The 6,000-nt window shown below is 43.4% G+C and overlaps 1 long non-coding RNA gene across 1 annotated transcript in view; it reads right to left on the reverse strand.

The window, feature by feature from the left end:
- The window catches only part of LOC307181431, a 103,911-nt gene extending 100,315 nt beyond the window's left edge, over positions 1-3,596 (reverse strand). Inside the window, exon 1 of the long non-coding RNA XR_013826761.1 lies at positions 3,552-3,596. This is a non-coding gene — a long non-coding RNA (uncharacterized lncRNA). The remainder of the gene's footprint in view (positions 1-3,551) is intronic.
- Positions 3,597-6,000: the final 2,404 nt, after the last annotated feature.

A 6,000-nucleotide genomic window follows, 5' to 3' on the forward strand; every position in this document is an offset into this window, starting at 1 on the left:
CTTTTTGGCCAACCAAGCAAGCTTGCAAAGGAAATCTGCACTACAATGAAGTCTCACTTCCCCCTGGTCAAAAGGGCCATCTGAAAAAAGTGTAAAATCCAGAAAGGCAGGACATGCCATGGAGAACTGGGTGCCTTGTTATGCTGAAGGGCGGGATGTAAATTGCCAACAATCACTGGGGAGAAGTGTATGGTGTTTCCTGAAACATCTAAAAAACAAAGCAACAGAGCCTAGGGCACTTCCACTTATGGTCCTATAGCTTAGGGAAATTAAAATCAAAAAGACACAGCCACCCCAAAATTTGGAACGGCTCTGTTTACAAGAACCTCGTTTACAGTACAAGTTCAACATCGCAGAGATTGAAAAATGGATAAAAAAGTTGTGGTATTTACTTACAAAGCAATATCACTCAGCAATGAAATCAATGTCATCAGGCCCTTAGCAGCACAATGAGTGGATTCAGGTATGATGATTCTAACTGAAATAAGTCACACAGAAAAAGAAACATCATAAGATATCAGTAATACACGGAATGTAAACTTGGCTACACAGGAACTGTATTACAGAACAGAACAGGGTCTCAAATTTAGAAAACCAACTTATGCTTGCTTAAGGGGAAAGGTGAGTTGGGGTGCTGCATAAAACCAGAGATTGAAATGAGCACAGATAAAGTTCCTTAAGCCAAATATGGAATAGACAAGAGCTACTCCTTGCTCAATGAAATGGACTCAACACCGCATATTAAACGCCTAAGAATGTACCTGACTAGTAAGTATCTTAAAACCTATGGATTGCTATGTCTCCGAAAGAGAATCAAGCATGTGTACAGGGGCATAAACGCAGCAGTGATAGGACTGGAGATGTTCGGTGAGCAAATGAAGACCCTTTGAAGTCATATTGCATGGTACCCATTCCACGGGTTTCAAATACCCAAGTTTAAGGTATTCTTCCTTCAGCTAAAACATGCATGTGGAACCCAGAGTATGATCAACCATGTGATCGGGAGACGTGTTCAAATATGTCTCAGTTTTCGTACCCTGGTACTCGGGTGCAACATTCCAGATGCTTTACTAACACTCTCCCGACTTAGAGAGTCAGTCCCTTTAACCTCCTGTTTGGCCCAGTTTGCAATTTCTGCGGAAGATAAACAGGAATAGCGAGAACCAATGAGAGACTAGCTGGAGGTGTCTGGACGGGCAAATTTAACTCTCATTTCCCACCAGGAAGAGGAATTAACCAAAGGCTCAGCGTGCCATGCCGGAACCAGATTAGGGCCTGAAGCCATCCTGCGGTGTTTCGGCCAGCTCACAAGAAAGCGAGTTGAAGAAAGGAGCTCAGGGGCACTGTAATTCACAAACCTGCAGAGTTATAAATGACAGCTATCGTCCAAAAATATACTGAAGTAAGGCTGCCAAGAGGACTTGAAAGCGGGGCAGAATTGCAGGAAACCGATTTCAGGAGGTAGACTGGAATTGCATTGAAAGCATAGGAAAAGAGGCAGAACGTCCACAATGATGCACTTGGCCAAAAAGGGCGTATGCGTTTTTTCCTGAATATATTCAGGAAAAAACGCATACGCCCTTTTTGGCCAACCAAGCAAGCTTGCAAAGGAAATCTGCACTACAATGAAGTCTCACTTCCCCCCGGTCAAAAGGGCCATCTGAAAAAAGTGTAAAATCCAGAAAGGCAGGACAGGCCATGGAGAACTGGGAGCCTTGTTATGCTGATGGGCGGGATGTAAATTGCCAACAGACACTGGGGAGAAGTGTATGGTGTTTTCTGAAACATCTAAAAAACAAAGCAACAGAACCTAGGGCACTTCCACTTATGGTCCTATAGCTTAGGGAAATTAAAATCAAAAAGACACAGCCACCCCAAAGTTTGGAACGGCTCTGTTTACAAGAACCTCGTTTACAGTACAAGTTCAACATCGCAGAAAGTGAAAAATGGATAAAGAAGTTGTGGTATTTACTTACAAAGCAATATCACTCAGCAATGAAATCTGTGTCATCAGGCCCTTAGCATCACAATGAGTGGATTCAGGTATGATGATTCTAACTGAAGTAAGTCACACAGAAAAAGAAACATCATAACATATCAGTAATACACGGAATGGAAACTTGGCTACACAGGAACTGAATTACAGAACAGAACAGGGTCTCAAATTTAGAAAACCAACTTATGCTTGCTTAAGGGGAAAGGTGAGTTGGGGTGCTGCATAAAACCAGAGATTGAAATGAGCACAGATAAAGTTCCTTAAGTCAAATATGGAATAGACAAGAGCTACTCCTTGCTCAACGAAATGGACTCAACACCGCATATTAAACGCCTAAGAATGTACCTGACTAGTAAGTATCTTAAAACCTATGGATTGCTATGTCTCCGAAAGAGAATCAAGCATGTGTACAGGGGTATAAACGCAGCAGTGATAGGATTGGAGAGGTTCGGTGAGTAAATGAAGACCCTTTGAAGTCATATTGCATGGTACCCATTACACGGGTCTTAACTCTCCATGTTTAAGGTATTCTTCCTTCAGCTAAAACATGCATGTGGAACCCAAGTATGATCAACCATGTGAACGGGAGACGTGTTCAAATATGTCTCAGTTTTCCTCCCCTGGTACTCGGGTGCAACATTCCAGACGCTTTACTAACACTCTCCCCACTTGGAGAGTCAGCGCCTTTAACCTCCTGTTTGGCCCAGTTTGCAATTTCTGCGGAAGATGAACAGGAATAGCGAGAACCAATGAGAGACTAGCTGGAGGTGTCTGGACGGGCAAATTTAACTCTCATTTCCCACCAGGAAAAGGAAATAACCAAAGGCTCAGCAAGCCGAGCCGGAACCAGATTAGGGCCTGAAGCCATCCTGCGGTGTTGCGGCCAGGTCACAAGAAAGCAAGTTGAAGAAAGGAGCTCAGGGGCACTGTAATGCACAAACCTGCAGAGTTATAAATGACAGCTATCGTCCAAAAATAGACTGAAGTAAGGCTGCCAAGAGGACTTGAAAGCAGGGCAGAATTGCAGGAAACTGATTTCAGGAGGTAGACTGGAATTGCATTGAAAGCATAGGAAAAGAGGCAGAACGTCCACAATGATGCACTTGGCCAAAAAGGGTGTATGCGTTTTTTCCTGAATATATTCAGGAAAAAACGCATACGCCCTTTTTGGCCAACCAAGCAAGCTTGCAAAGGAAATCTGCACTACAATGAAGTCTCACTTCCCCCCGGTCAAAAGGGCCATCTGAAAAAAGTGTAAAATCCAGAAAGTCAGGACAGGCCATGGAGAACTGGGAGCCTTGTTACGCTGATGGGCGGGATGTAAATTGCCAACAACCACTCGGGAGAAGTGTATGGTGTTTCCTGAAACATCTAAAAAACAAAGCAACAGAGCCTAGGGCACTTCCACTTATGGTCCTATAGCTTAGGGAAATTAAAATCAAAAAGACACAGCCACCCCAAAGTTTGGGACGGCTCTGTTTACAAGAACCTCATTTACAGTACATGTTCAACATCGCAGAAAGTGAAAAATGGATAAAGAACTTGTGGTACTTACGTAAAATGCAGTATCACTCAGCAATGAAATCTATGTCATCAGGCCCGTAGCATCATAATGAGTAGATTCAGGTACGATGATTCTAACTGAAATAAGTCACACAGAAAAAGAAACATCATAAGATATCACTAATACACGGAATGTAAACTTGGCTACACAGGAACTGAATTCCAAAACAGAACAGGTTCTCAAATTTAGAAAACAAACTTATGCTTGCTTAAGGGGAAAGGTGAGTTGGGTTGCTGCATAAAACCAGAGATTGAAATGAGCACAGATAAAGTTCCTTAAGCCAAATATGGAATAGACAAGAGCTACTCCTTGCTCAACGAAATGGACTCAACACCGCATATTAAACGCCTAAGAATGTACCTGACTAGTAAGTATCTTAAAACCTATGGATTGCTATGTCTCCGAAAGAGAATCAAGCATGTGTACAGGGGCATAAACGCAGCAGTGATAGGAATGGAGAGGTTCGGTGAGCAAATGAAGACCCTTTGAAGTCATATTGCATGGTACCCATTCCACGGGTTTCAATTACCCAGGTTTTAGGTATTCTTCCTTCAGCTAAAACATGCATGTGGAACCCAGAGTATGATCAACCATGTGATCTGGAGACGTGTTCAAATATGTCTCAGTTTTCCTCCCCTGGTACTCGGGTGCAACATTCCAGACGCTTTACTAACACTCTCCCCACTTGGAGAGTCAGTGCCTTTAACCTCCTGTTTGGCCCAGTTTGCAATTTCTGCGGAAGATGAACAGGAATAGCGAGAACCAATGAGAGGCTAGCTGGAGGTGTCTGGACGGGCAAATTTAACTCTCATTTCCCAACAGGAAGAGGAAATAACCAAAGGCTCTGCATGCCGTACCGGAACCAGATTAGGGCCTGAAGCCATCCTGCGGTGTTGCGGCCAGCTCAAAAGAAAGCGAGTTGAAGAAAGGAGCTCAGGGGCACTGTAATTCACAAACCTGCAGAGTTATAAATGACAGCTATCGTCCAAAAATATACTGAAGTAAGGCTGCCAAGAGGACTTGAAAGCGGGGCAGAATTGCAGGAAACCGATTTCAGGAGGTAGACTGGAATTGCACTGAAAGCATAGGAAAAGAGGCAGAACGTCCACAATGATGCACTTGGCCAAAAAGGGCGTATGCGTTTTTTCCTGAATATATTCAGGAAAAAACGCATATGCCCTTTTTGGCCAACCAAGCAAGCTTGCAAAGGAAATCTGCACTACAATGAAGTCTCACTTCCCCCCGGTCAAAAGGGCCATCTGAAAAAAGTGTAAAATCCAGAAAGGCAGGACAGGCCATGGAGAACTGGGAGCCTTGTTATGCTGATGGGCGGGATGTAAATTGCCAACAACCACTCGGGAGAAGTGTATGGTGTTTCCTGAAACATCTAAAAAACAAAGCAACAGAACGTAGGGCACTTCCACTTATGGTCCTATAGCTTAGGGAAATTAAAATCAAAAAGACACAGCCACCCCAAAGTTTGGAACGGCTCTGTTTACAAGAACCTCGTTTACAGTACAAGTTCAACATCGCAGAAAGTGAAAAATGGATAAAGAAGTTGTGGTATTTACTTACAAAGCAATATCACTCAGCAATGAAATCTGTGTCATCAGGCCCTTAGCATCACAATGAGTGGATTCAGGTATGATGATTCTAACTGAAGTAAGTCACACAGAAAATGAAACATCATAACATATCAGTAATACACGGAATGGAAACTTGGCTACACAGGAACTGAATTACAGAACAGAACAGGGTCTCAAATTTAGAAAACCAACTTATGCTTGCTTAAGGGGAAAGGTGAGTTGGGGTGCTGCATAAAACCAGAGATTGAAATGAGCACAGATAAAGTTCCTTAGGCCAAATATGGAATAGACAAGAGCTACTCCTTGCTCAACGAAATGGACTCAACACCGCATATTAAACGCCTAAGAATGTACCTGACTAGTAAGTATCTTAAAACCTATAGATTGCTATGTCTCCGAAAGAGAATCAAGCATGTGTACAGGGGCATAAACGCAGCAGTGATAGGATTGGAGAGGTTCGGTGAGCAAATGAAGACCCTTTGAAGTCATATTGCATGGTACCCATTCCACGGGTTTCAACTACCCAGGTTTTAGGTATTCTTCCTTCAGCTAAAACATGCATGTGGAACCCAGAGTATGATCAACCATGTGATCAGGAGACGTGTTCAAATATGTCTCAGTTTTCCTCCCCTGGTACTCGGGTGTAACATTCCAGACGCTTTACTAACACTCTACCCACTTGGAGAGTCAGCGCCTTTAACCTCCTGTTTGGCCCAGTTTGCAATTTCTGCGGAAGATGAACAGGAATAGCGAGAACCAATGAGAGGCTAGCTGGAGGTGTCTGGACGGGCAAATTTAACTCTCATTTCCCACCAGGAAAAGGAAATAACCAAAGGCTCAGCAAGCCGAGCCGG

This window comes from Stenella coeruleoalba, assembly GCF_951394435.1.
Source record: "Stenella coeruleoalba genome assembly, contig: scaffold_92, whole genome shotgun sequence".
Classification (NCBI taxonomy): Eukaryota; Metazoa; Chordata; class Mammalia; order Artiodactyla; family Delphinidae; genus Stenella; species Stenella coeruleoalba.